This window comes from Falco punctatus (genome assembly GCF_963210335.1).
Source record: "Falco punctatus genome assembly, chromosome: 10".
NCBI lineage: Eukaryota > Metazoa > Chordata > Aves > Falconiformes > Falconidae > Falco > Falco punctatus.
The window spans coordinates 14570974-14584498 of NC_137590.1; the positions used below are offsets into that span (position 1 = coordinate 14570974).

At 44.9% G+C, this 13525-nt stretch overlaps 1 protein-coding gene across 2 annotated transcripts in view; it reads right to left on the reverse strand.

Moving 5' to 3' along the window:
- The window catches only part of CHRNA4 (cholinergic receptor nicotinic alpha 4 subunit), a 47394-nt gene extending 38469 nt beyond the window's left edge, over positions 1-8925 (reverse strand). For both annotated transcript variants that reach the window (XM_080404026.1, XM_080404025.1), the window contains exon 1: positions 1-8925. This exon is cut by the window's left edge. The gene's annotated coding sequence lies outside the window, so the exon portion shown is untranslated.
- Positions 8926-13525: the final 4600 nt, after the last annotated feature.

Consider the following 13525-nt stretch of genomic DNA (forward strand, 5'->3'; position numbering starts at 1 on the left):
AATATTCTCAGTCAGGATCTTGTTACTGGCAGGGGAACCTCTTGGAAGAGGGTAACATGGAAATCACACATTACGTCCATTTTGTGGGACAAAAATCTTGGTGGCTGCAGAGCTGTTCCCACGTGGGAGCAATGGGCTTTGATCCTATGGCTTAGGTACAGATAATGCACATAATAAACTCCTCGAGCAACAGTTTTTAAATGGAAATCAGGCAGATGGCTCCACACAGCACAGAGTAAAAAAAAAAAAAAATCAATCATCAGCTATAATAGCAAATATAAAAGGATGCGCTGCCAGGACCTAAAAGCCATTTTCCTCTCTGTATTCAAACATCTCCAGCAGAAGAGTTTCCTGTGGCGCATCCTTTCTGCCGGTGAGAGATTTCTCATCTTTGTCCTTAATGAAGACTCAACTCATTGAGCTGAGCTTTGCTTTGTGCAAGAAAAAAAGTGCTGACCACTTAACACAGAAACAACAGAGCCCACTAACATGAGTCACAGTCCAAGAAGCAGTTTCTCTTAAAAATAAGATTAAAAAATGTATATGAGGTTCTTTTGAGTCCTTATTTGCCCCATCCAACAGAGGCCATACACTTCACCTCGTGACTAAGGCTTTTCATAGCTAGAAGAAAGAGAAAACAGAGAGGTTCTTAGATGCTTATTTAGCTTCAGCGCTGAGGCTGTTGATGAGGCACCACAAGATGTGCAGTGCAGCCCTGGCACCCAGCAGTCCCAGCTCTCAGCCCCTCTGCCAGCGCCGCTGCTGCACTGTTTCAGGGGACAAGTAGGCTCAAAAAGCCAAAATTCTGGCCACATTTCAGCATGGCTCGTTCTACCCTCAAAAATGTTGCTTGCTGGAACTGTGGAAAACTCTCTAGATTTGAAAACCCCACATAACAGTAACTTTTTTTTGTTGCTGCGGTTTGCAATTTTTTTTTTTTATTTTCTTCTCCCGTGAGTGAAGGAGCTTTGGAATTCATGAAAGTGTTTTGTTGAGGGATATATGCTTTAAAGGACTGCCTCTGTGAGCAGACCCAGCCATTGTTTGCTCCTTTATTCATAGAAGGCAAACACAAATGTATAAATTACGCAGGCAAAAAATCAATGAGGCTTTTGAGGGGGGAATTCACTGAAACCGGTTTTGAAGGCAGAGAGCAGCTCAGCTCTGCTACAGCTAGTGACTCATAAGTACCGATCACACCAGCCCTGTAGTTTATTAAAAATCAAGTCAGGTCCCATGCAGAAGTGATGTTATTTTAATATCGCAATCATTTTGGCAAGGTGTAAATTGCTAGGTTGCAAGGAATGACGTTGCCTGAGGCAAGCTATCAGCTTTGTGGAGGGGGGCAGGAGATGGGCACAAGAGCAGGCAAGGGGCTGATGGTCTGAATATTTCCATTAGGATCCCAATTGTAGCAACCAAAGCTTCAGTCAAAGACAATCATTGCTAGGATACAAGAAAATCTGTCCAGAGCCATAGCAACAACTTATTCCAAGCAATTCCCCAGACGTTCGAGGGGATGGTTCACCCCAGATCAGCACCTCAACTTCTTGGTGTTTATCCACGATAGACATTTCTTTACCCAAATATTCTAGCTGGCACCCATGAAAATTGATTAAATGGGAAAGCAGATGCCTACAGAAATGCTCCCTGCAAGGATCTCTGTTTAGGGAAGAGCCGAGGGGCTCAGCAGTGTTGGTCCCTACATGGGAGCTCAGAGCCAGCAGATCCTTTTCCTTTATGCACGTTGTGGTTTAACCCCAGCCAGCAGCCAAGGACCAAGCAGCCGCTCTCAGCCCCACCTCCCTGGTGGGATGGGGAGGAGAATTGAAAAAATGGTAAAACCTGTGGGTTGAGATCAAAACAGTTTAATAATTGAAATAAAATAAAATAAAATAAAATAAAAACCCCAAAATATAACAAACCAAAACAATACTAATAATATAATTGCAATGAAAACCGAGACGACAAAAAGAGAGAGAGAGAAATAAAACCCAAGGCAGACAAGTGATGCTCACCCCCCGCTGACCGATGCCCAGCCGGTCCCCGAGCACTGATCAGCCCCTCCCAGCCAGCCCCCCCCAGTTCATCGCACAATGTTCTGGGGGATGGAATATCCCTGTGGCTAATCTGGGTCAGCCGTCCTGGCTCTGCTCCCTCCTGGCTTCTTGTGCACCCCCTCGCTGGCAGAGCCTGGGAACTGAAAAGTCCTTGACTTAGACACTACTTAGCAACAACTAAACCATCAGTGTGCTACCAGCCTTATTCTCACTCCAAAACTGAACCCATAGCACAGTACCAGCTACTGAGAAGAAAGTTAACGCTATCCCAGCCAGAACCAGGACAGCACATCAAGTTGTAGAGCCCTTGCAAGGGTCTCCTTGCCCCTCAGATGCCATTGCTGTCTTTGGTGGAGACTTGAGCCATGTTTAGAGAGACACTGCAACAAACATTTAAATCTCGACCTCATCTCCAGTGAAGCTGTTGGGTGTTTAATGCAGCCAAGGATAGAGATGGCCTGTGGCTGGCCAGGGGCATCCCTCGCAGGGGAGGTGAGGTAGGACCTGTCCCAACACATCCTCCTGCATGGCAGTGCCAGGCATGATGAAGATTCCTATGTGCTGGCAGGAGCAGCACTGTAACTGCCAAGGCCTTTGTGCAGTGACAGCACATCAAAGGCAGAGCCAGAGGAAATCAAGTGGAGAAATAGACATTTTCATAGAAAACCTCCCCTTTTACCACCTTGAGAGTCAGACAAGCCTTCCAATGCCGTCTGGTCCTGCCTTTTCGAGTGCTGCTGTTTGCTGTCTGCCTTTGCTGCAGCTAAACTTCCCACCAGACCAGTACCTGAGAAGGGAGCACAGAGCAGCGTGTCTGCCGTGGGATGATACCTGTGTGTTGGGGGGTGCCGCAGCCACCGGAAAGGTGTTTGCACTCAACAGGGATGATTCTCACACCCAGGGCTAATCGTGCCAGAGCAACCTTGTGTTTTGGGCATCAGCTGTCAGCAGGGATGGATGTCAGGGTTTGTGGCAATTCCGAGCTGTGCTGCACTTTGTCTCGTAGTCCAGGGTGCAGCCGTGTGTTGTATTCACCCTGACATGGCAAGATGCTACCTTCCACCAGGGTGGCTTCAAGATCTTTGTACCATGCTGGAAAAGGACAATATGGGCCAGGACATTTACCTGCCTCCACACCTGAACAGTCAGCCCTGACTGAAGAGACACCTGGGATGAAATCAAGGATATGGTGTTTCAAGCCCATGCAAGCAAACCGCATACTTCTGAAGACCTTCATTCAAAGGCTTTGGGGTTGGAGCCACAGCTCCAGCAGCTGCTGCTGCCACCAAATGACCATCCAAACATCAGAAAGTGGCCAGCATCAATCTTGGGACACTTAATTTTTAGCAAATGAAGACCCCGTGCCAAGCAGAGCAATGATTTCCACAAGAACCCGTGTTTTTAGGCTGTGGTCTGTGCCCAGATGGTGCCAGCCACACTCTCCTCCCAGCTCTCACTGCTGGGAAGCAGCTTGATTTTCCTGCATTTCCCAGATTTGGCATTCGTCCCCCACCTCCGGCAGGACAGTCCCTTTCCCTCGGGCCCCCACTTGAATTTACCACCTCCCTTCCCTGGATCTGTTCTCCTGGCAGAGGATGCTCTCTGTGAACGAAGCCATGTGTGAGCAGAGCCCAGAGCTGGCCTTCAGGGGAGGAAAAAGTGACAACCTGAAAAGTCTGAATTAGTTAAATGTGCACAAGGGAGGTTTTGTAAGCCTAATTAGAGGTAATTAGAAGTTCTCCAAAGCCATACACTAAAACCCTGCTGAATATTTATTGCCCTGTTAGGGACTGTTCACAGGTATTTTCCAAGAGGACTGGTAATTTTGGGGGGAAGGCAGTGATATATGTACTTCTAAGGCAATTTTCTTTCAGAATTGCAGTGTGCTGTGACACATACGATTTTTATAATTATATTTTTTTAATTTTAGAGGGAAGGACAATGACTTTTCTTGGGATATATAGGAAAGGTGACCTGACCTTCACAAAAACAGTGGTTGACCTGCTATTTCTACAATAGTTTTGAAATACCTTGAGGAACCAGGGTGTTATTTGCACCTGAGCTGTGGGTGGCATTTTGTGCAGGCTCAGGGAAGCCACCAGTCACATCAGTCTCTCAGGAGGAGGGAAAAGTTTCTGGAGCCAGAGCATGCATATCAGTGATATGCATCACACAGTCACAACAGCTGCCAATTTAACGATGCTCACATGTCTGGGACATGGGCCATGAACCCATTAGAAGAGAGAAGGCAAGGCTGAGTTCCTGGGTTTTAGTCTGGGCCACCAAGGTGCGATGTTGAAGGATTTTAGTGATACCTGCCTGAGAAAATGCTGCACACGAGTAAGACTTTGAGCCCAACTCTCATGAGGTTTGCTTGTGAAATGCCTTTCCTTTAAAATTACAGGTTGTGGAGCCATAAAACATCGTATGTTTTATATTATTATTTTTAAAAAATATTGTTAATGCAAATTTGTAAATCTAACATTTGCAGTAAAAAAAAAAAAGAGGTTAAGAAATTGCACGCAAATCAAACATGAAAACAAAACTCAGCATCACCTTTAAAGCATCACGACTTTCACAGCATCTTAGATTTGTTTAGGTTGGAAAAGACCTTGAAGATCATCAAGTCCAACAGTGTTAAGCTTTTCTCAGGAGTTTTGAGGAACTGACACATGGGTTTGGTGAAAAGGTGCTATACAAAAGAATTTTGTCCCTCTCCCACCCACCCAGCATTGCACGTTGCCACCAGCAAAGGCAGTACCTGCCCCATCTGCATCGGGAACCAGCACCCACATTCCCACGTTGGAAAGACTGAACAACCAGCACAGGCAGGGAGGAGAGGGAGGGAAGGAAAAGTTTAACACCTCAAGAAATCCAGGCAAGAATGAATGTTGCTGCAGGGCATGTACTATGCAGAGGGACAAGGTGGGATTTCAGTGGGCTTTGCACTTTATTTTAAACACGGTGGATGTGCTTTGGAAGTCAAACTCATTTACCAAATATGATCCTGATCCAAATACCAGCAGAGGTGATATACAAGGCGCTGCACACACAACAGCTTTGCTTCCGCAATTTCATCAGTGAAAGCATTTGACGCATCTCACCATGCAACTCTGGTTAAAAGTATAGGACCTGTGCCTCTGAAAACATACAGGTACCTTGAATATTCAAACTCATGTAAAAAAAAACTTAGCCATTGTCCCCTACACAGCACCTGTCCTTCCAGGGAGATGAGCAGAATAGCTTATGCACACTCGTGGTTACACAACTTGCAAATCAAACCTCCTTTCGACATGCATCTCTGGAAGACACACAAGATAAATATAGAGAAGTCAGTCTCTCAGCTAATTAAGCTCTCACAAAGGTGAACTGCTGTAAGTTTAATTAGCTCGCCAATGTTCCTACCGCAAAGGTGTTTAAATCAAAGTCAGCTTCATCTGGATCTAATTTGTAATGTACAGGAATCCAGAGGGGTGAGTAGTCTTTCACCTCTTGTTGGAAACAGCACATCATCACAAGAATAGGGGAAATAAGGTAACGACATCATCGGGGCTCCTCTAGACATTGTGGTACATTTTCCTGTTAAAATTATTCATCTGTTATTTAGCCTAACGTTGCACCCGGTTTTACTGAAGCTGCTTAGCTCCAAAATGCTATTGCTCGACTCACTTCAAGTATCAGTCCCAATTTAGCAGCAAAATACTTATGGAGGAGCAGCAGAGGGGCTCAGGGCGCTGGGTGCCCCTCCTAGGGAATGCCATCACAGGGGACCCAGCTGAAGGGTACCAGAGCTCCTGGTTTGCTTCCCCACAGACCGAGCTTCTCTTAAACGACATTTTAAACAGAAGATGCATTGGAGTTTTCCATGAAAGGTAGAAACCTGAGGCGGGGGGGAAGGGCTGTGAGGAATTCACATTTCACCTGACTGCACATTTCACCCGGTAGCCACAGCTGCTGGCCCCAGCCCAGGCTCTTGCCCAGGGAGCAGTGCCGCTTGCTCTGTGTGGGCACTTTGCTGCAGGTCCTTCTGTGTGCTGTAGGGAAACTTCATACATCAACATGAGCATTACTTTTAATTAAACCTTGAAACCATCATCTTTTCGAAGCTAAAGTGAAAATACTAGACATCAGCTGAAGGCTCTCCAGAGCTTGAGAGCAGAAGTGATCAAATGCACATGGAAAAGAAGTAAACACATGGTGACTATTAAAATTTGCAAATTGGGTTCTTTACTTGCTGTGTCAAAGCCTTCTCTTAAAAGCATAAATCCTCCTTTCAGAGTGAAGTATTGACTGTGACCAAAATTTCTGGAAGCTCCCAAGCTTTTTCCCCCCAGCCTTAAAGAGGGAAGGTGCACTGCTGGCCACCACCAGCCCTGCTTTCCTCCTCCATGGTTAAAGCAGTCAGCTACCCTGGCTGCAAAAGCATTGCCACCATCGGAGGCTCCTCCACTGCCCACACATTTACAAGGCAATAAGAGCACGGAAAGTTTCAAACAGGTTTCTAACCATTTCTCTAAATTTGGCCTCTTTCTGCATCTCCGATACAGCCCACTGTGATGCTTCCCTTTGCGCACCATGGTGCCTCTTTCTCTGTCACTACTCATCCCACAAGGCTCTGAGCCAGATGATGGGAAGCTCAGCAGGAGCATCCAAGGAGAAGGGAAGGTCAGAGACCATCATCACACTTCTTGAGCCAAAAGCTGCTGAACAGGAGCTCCTCTAGTTCAACATTAACAATAATTTTCCATGGCTAGAAAAACAGCATTTTACTAGTTATTCTTCTATGCCAGACAGATTTCTTAGCTGGATAAACAGTGGTTTTATAAATGGACCAATTTAAATACACAGCAGTAAAAAGACCTCTTCCCTTCCTTTTTCCTTAGATCTAAGGTCTGAACACGTCAGCTGCTCTGGTCTGGCCATATGCAAGCTCTTACCCCCCAGTAAGTGAGACCTAATTGGAAAGGGTTTGCCATGGATGATTTTAGTATTTTTTTTCTAAAAGCAAACCTTGTGAGTCTGAGGCTGTCCTAGACTTGAATAATTATAATAATGTTTCTCCCCTCTAATTTAATCTTATCCAGAGTCCTTTGATTCCACAGTAGCATCTTCCCCTCAGTATCAACAAGCAATTAGTATTTTTGCTGAAACTTCTTTACACTTGCTTTTCTTTAAAATGAACAGAAGGTAGGGATTCTTTAAAAAGAAAAAAAAAAAAAAGAAAAAAAGGAAGAAAAAGAGAGAAACAGAACATGCTAGTAGGAAGGAATTACATAGTGCCTGGAAGAGAACAATTAATGTCCTCTGTGAAACGGAGTAAGAACCACAAGATTCATTTGTATCCTTACAAAAGAAAATCCTGTTAAGGAAAACATGAAATATAAATCAGCGATTGACATTTCTCCTTGGGGAACAGGAGAGAAAGAGTGACATATGACAGATGGCAGAAAAGTGACAGTACACTTTGCAAAGATGCTCAAATCATTTGTTGACAAGGAGAGTTTAAAAGCTTGAACAAAATGAGATATTCCTGCTCATGTGTTTAGTCAGCTAGTGCTTAACTGGTTTTGTGATGAAGGCTGAAAAATGCTATTTAAAGTTTCTGAAGATCTGGGAAAAAAAAAAATAGCTCATGGATGATCATTTTCTTTAAAGTCCAAGTTGTGAAAAAATGATAATGCATTGGCATAACATCTTTTCCAAGGTAAGACTTGAAAGTCAGCACAGGAAAGAGGTTAAATAAACATAACTTTACTGTCATAAGAAATTATAGGTTTGCATTTTCCCTAATATTTTTTTTAACAGGCAATAGAAATTCTTTAAAGCCTCACTTGAAAACCTCATATATTTTTATATATACACACACCCCATATATATATATGTATGTGTGTGTATAGATACATATACACAAAATATATTTTATATATAAACTCCACACATCTACTTTTATATTTTTTTGTTTTGTTTTGTTACTCACTGAGAGGGACGCCAGAGCCTGAGCAATGAGGATCAGCAAGCTGAAACTTCAAAAGATACCAAATGGGATAGGGGACGAACGAAGGGGAACCAAGCTCCAAAGTCCATCCCACCTCTTCCAGAGATTTCTCAGGAGCTCAAGGACACAACCCAACTCCTTCTTTCCTCTGTGTGAATCAGCTTTGCAAGTACTTGCAAAGCCCAGTCTGTCAGGGACAGAGTTGGACCATCCCAGACAGGGTTTCTGTTAGAAGTCAATGACATGAGCTCTTCCAGAGGCGTGAAAACTTTTTTTCTTGTACACTAGATGAATGAGTCCTATTTAGTGCCGGTTATGTGTTCCTACAATAGCCATGGCGAAGCTGAGCTGGCCAGTACTAAGAGAACATTTGGTGTCCAGAGACTGCCTTAGGAGATAAAAAACATGAGCAGGCAATTAGAAGTGATGGTTTGTTACAGTTTGAAAAGCCACCAGTCAAATGAAAGCCAGCAAATAGCTATGTGTGCCTACAGCCCACAGTGAAATACGTTATTCCATATAATTAGCTTGTCTGTGGACTGTGAGCACGCATCTGGTCAGATAAAACAGCTTCTCCCTTTAATCCAGCACCACCATTTACTTTGCAGCCTTCTTACAGACGGGTTGCACATCTTAGGGATGAGTCTTCCACAGCACCCAGCAGTTTGCTCCAAGGACGGCTGGAACTAGGCACCCAGCATTTGCAGGCAACAACCTGCCATGAGCACAGGTGAGGGCACCACCTGGTGACTCTTCCCACAGTGAGAACCTCTCTCTTCTTGCAGCCTGCCTGCACCCAGTGGAGACGGAGCCTCCCGAACCAAACGCTGTTTGCAGCTGTGCACCCTCCGTCTGGCCAGGCAGGGATTCCCTGGCGCAGCTGAGAGCAGAGCCTGCTCCTCTCAGTTTTACGAAGTGAGAAGTCCTATACAGATAAAACTAACAAAACTACTGCTACTACCTGCCTCAGGTTGTATCAGAAGAGTCTTATCACATCTGTCACCCCACTTTGGTTCATCTCCTAGCCGCTCCGTCTTTTCCACAGCCATAACTATCACGGACAAAGTTCCCTCTCTAACTGTGCCAGCAGGAGGTGCTCCTTGCTGCACAAACTCCAGGTCTTCTCACCTTTCCCCTTTCCAGAGTTTGTTGCTTTATTTACTGGATCCCATGGGGAACGCTGGGGTTTGCCATTTCCCTTCTGCTCCATTCTCCAGGAGCTTGAAGAGGCATTTTACTAATTTTGCCTGTTCTGAAAATATGGGCTTTTTCTGGTTCTGTCCATAAAGACCCTCACAGGCTCCACTACTGCATGAAAAGAAAAATGAAGCAAGTTAGCTTTCAGCAGGACACTGGGGTATTTTTATGTATCTGCTCTGGAGCTCTGGCTCCTACCAGCTCTGCACAAGCAGGACAATAAGCAGATGGTTTCAGCAGAGCTGATCTGGCCTTAAGGCAGGTGAGTGGACTAAGCAATCTTCCAGGGTCTGGAAGTTCCTGAACTTCTCTCTGTTCCAGGACTACAGCCCACACAGCAGGTGTTTTCCAGATGTTTTCTTTCCAATGCAGACAACATAAGGCCCCTCCTCCCTGAGCATCTTCCCACCCAGCCACTCCGTCTGTCCTCACAACCTCCTCTCCCCCACGGGGAGGCTCCTCCATCCCTTCCAGCCATCTCACATCCCACTAGATAGATACAAGGCAGCACCATTTCAGCCTGATCATAGGGAAAAGAGAGAACACCCCCTGCTATCATCCCTAGCCTTTCTCTGTGGTGAATACACATCATTGCACACTAATTGAACCTCAGAGAGAAAATACAAGCTTAACACTCAACAACAACAACAAAAAAGCATAAACATTTGCTAGCAAATCATGGCATCTTGGTGGAGAAATGCTTACTCCCCTTGGTGATTAAGCCGGCTGTGAGCCACTGCCCCAGCTGATCCCTTTGCCCCAAAACTGTGCAGACCAAAAGGGCAAAGTCATGATAAAAGCCCAGGCTGACTTCTGGCCATATTGAGACGTGCTTTGGTAAGCACCCCAATGTAACACAAGTTGTGGAGGAAGAAAGACAAGGAAAAGTGACCTATGCCATGTTCTGTTAATGTTTCAGTTATTTCCAGAAGCCTGGGATGCTTTGATAGCTTTAAGGGCACTTAATTTCTTGAAAATTGTTAAATCTGTCTAAGACCTCTCAGGGTTGCTTTTTGCATTGGCATTGGCAGCCCAGTTTATCCACCCAGCTTATTTGGCATGGGTGCAAAATAGAGATAAGCTCACTGCTTTGTTCTTTTTTTCCCCTAACAGAAGTATCAACAATTTCTTTAGATAGAGTTGTATAAGGTAACCCATGACAGCCCTCACTTAGGAAAGGTTATTGAACAAACCGATAGAAGTGCAAGGTGTCATTCATCAGCCTCATGCTTGCTAGGAAGCATTAGGTTTTATTTTTGCTCAAGTCTTGGCTTTAAATCATGCTTCCATTATCTGTTTGCTGTGATTTAGCAAGGAAAAAACTTCAAAGCTCAGCCCGAATATGCAAGAGGACTTGGGCAGCAGTAGCTAGAACTAGGTCCTGGCTAACCACACTTGTGGCTAATCTGCTTTGACATTCCAGCACAAACGGTATTTGCAGGACATCTAACAGTTTAACCCACACTTTGTTGGAGCCCAAGTCTTAAATTCCAACCAGTTACCAGCAGAAGATTCCAGCTGGCTCTGGTGGACTGTTGATCTATTCCACAGGCTCAGCATGAAACTCAGCAGGTGACCGATGGAAGCTGGTTCACCTGCTCCCTTCCTCATGAAATTTAAAAGTGCAAGTGACCAAGAACGGACTCCAAAAAGAATGTTTTTCAGCTTTCAACTGAGGTCATCTGCTCTCTCCATACAGAAGAGAAAAATCTTTTGTCTGGATATTTTAAATACAACATGCTGTGAGCTAGAAGTACTCAGAGAGGACAGGGATGGTGGGATGTGCACATGGAGTCCAGCACGGGGTGGTTTCTCACTTGACAGCCATACGACCAACCTACTCGACTTTTGCAGTGCAATGCAAATTTCAAATGTAACACTTAAACAAATAAGAATAAAAATAATGAGCAGAAATACTTGAGAGCCTCTGCCTGAACAAACCCCTCTCCACACTTTGTCTGAAGTGGATTTCAAGTCCTGGGACATGTGGGACCTTCTTTATAACAGGATCATCTCTGCACAGGATCTGCTGCAGAGCGGAGTTTGAGTGTAGCTCTCCCCCTCTTCGAAGAAGAGAGAGGAGACTGGAAAGGCTTTAGCAAGAACAAATTCATTGAATCTGTGCAAACTCTGAGGTCTGTGTTAACAGGGTTAACAAAGCTTCATATTCTTATAGAGATGTGCATGGAGAGAATGAGATTTTCGGGGTTATGAATCCCAGCTCCTGGCTGGTTGAGATTATCCTGCAGCAGAGAACTGTGATTTCTGTACATTGTGAGTATTTGTTTGGAAAGCCTGGAGCATTTCAGAGGGAGGACCACACTCAGAGTTGAGCTGTTTGTTCAGGCTGAGTGGAAGAGGATTCCCTGATGTCCCAGTTAAGTGGTGTCTTGGCCCAGTCTTCAGCAGAGGACCTTGCCGAGGCCGGAGGGCCAGCGCAGCAGGGAGGTGACCTTCCCCTGCAGAAATGGGCCATTTTATATAGTTCATCAGCCATTCTCTCGCAGGGAACATGAGCATGGCAATGAGTTGCTTCCACCCTTTCCTCTACTTTAAAATACTGTATTTTTATTCCAGGGATTGCCTCACTTCTAAACACATAAAAGAAGTTTCAGCTCAGGCTGTGAGATGAAGCATCCTCCCAGAAAGTACTGGGAACTATCGCCCCAGGAAGTGGACCATATATTCTTTTAATTGACTGTTCAACTGCAGCACCTACTACTTACCATCCAGATGACTATGCTGTTAGCTGAAATCTTGCAGGATGACCGTCAGTATAAAGCAATACTAAGCAAGCACTGAAGCCTTTACTGGTCTTTTCATGTGTGTTTGGCAGGCCACTTGAAATTTAACTGGAATTTTGGTTTGCTTGATGTAAGCCCTCTGTACATACACATGTACATCTAGTCACAGACACAGCAGTCAGCAGTAGCCATGCCGAGATCCTGAGGGTGCTCCTCCAGCCCTGCCAGGGCATTGCAGTGGGGTTTTACTACTGCTCCGTTCAGCAATGCTGAGCACAGGGCACAAAGGGAGAGGAGACGCAGACAAATTGCAATGACACACAGCCTGCAGGCTAGGAGAAAGACTCGCCTACAGCAGCGAGAGGTTTCCCCAGCACCCATACAGCTTCAGAGAACATCCATGAAATATCCAGGCTGCTAATTCCTCAATAGCTGACAGAACAAAGAAGCAATGCAATTACTTCATTATTTCTGTTATTCATCAGGAAGAAAAAATACAGTTGAAGTGTTGGTCACTCACCAAGTAGGAAAAGCCAGGGAAAGAACAGTTGCCTCTCCAGGACCAGGTGAACTTGTCCTGCATCATGCAAAAGAGCAGAAGCACTCTGGGTGCTGAGCCCCTCCAGGAAGGCACCTAACAAGTTAATATAAACCAGGTAACTGTGGAAGGGAACAGCTGCTGCTAGGGAGAAGCTGTCTTTATAAGCAAGGGCAAATGTTGGCTAAAAAAATGTCTTTTCTTAGCATATATTCATTTTCTTTTACTCAATATATTAGGAGTCAGGCAGAAGATCAAGCCAAGCTTCCTATTAGACCTAGTTCTAGTCTCTTTCTATTAACTTTTCAGTTAAAAAAAAAAAAAAAAAGGAAAAAAAAAAAAGAAAGGACAAAGGATAAGACTTGAGAATGGAAATTTAATGGGGAGCAACAGCTTTGAGGGCGTGAAGTAAAGACAGGAAAAAGCTGAAAAGATGATGTCTAACACTGTGGATCTTCTAAGTCCTCCACTGATAGTATGTAGTTGCAGGATTCTGCCTTTTCTTTTCTGCAAGCTTTTCTCCGTAAAACCCATCTTCCCAAATATTTTCTATTTGTTAGAAATGAAACAAGGAGGATGCTGATTCACAGAGCTGCAGGTGCCTCTTTTCTGGTGGGGCCAGTATCACCTGAAGCCCCAGAGGAGGGACAGACACCAAGGTGAAAGCACTTAAATTTCTGGGGATGGGCTGCATGAAAAAAGATAGGTCACACTTCAAAGCAATGGGTGAATTTACAGCGGGAAAGAACAGACTGAACCCCTGTGCTTGTGGCTCAGCACAAAGTTAGAATTGGGGGGTTGCTAATGCAAATGGAAAATTACCATCGCTTTTGCTACATCTCGCCAAGGTGGCAAACACCAGCCTGCTTTTCAGCAGCACCATCAAGGGAATAAAGTTGGGAGCATCCCTCAGCTTCGACAGCCTGCTGCACGCTCCCTGTGTGTTTACTGCAGGGAGAATGACTCCTTGTCAGGAGTAATTCTGTAACGG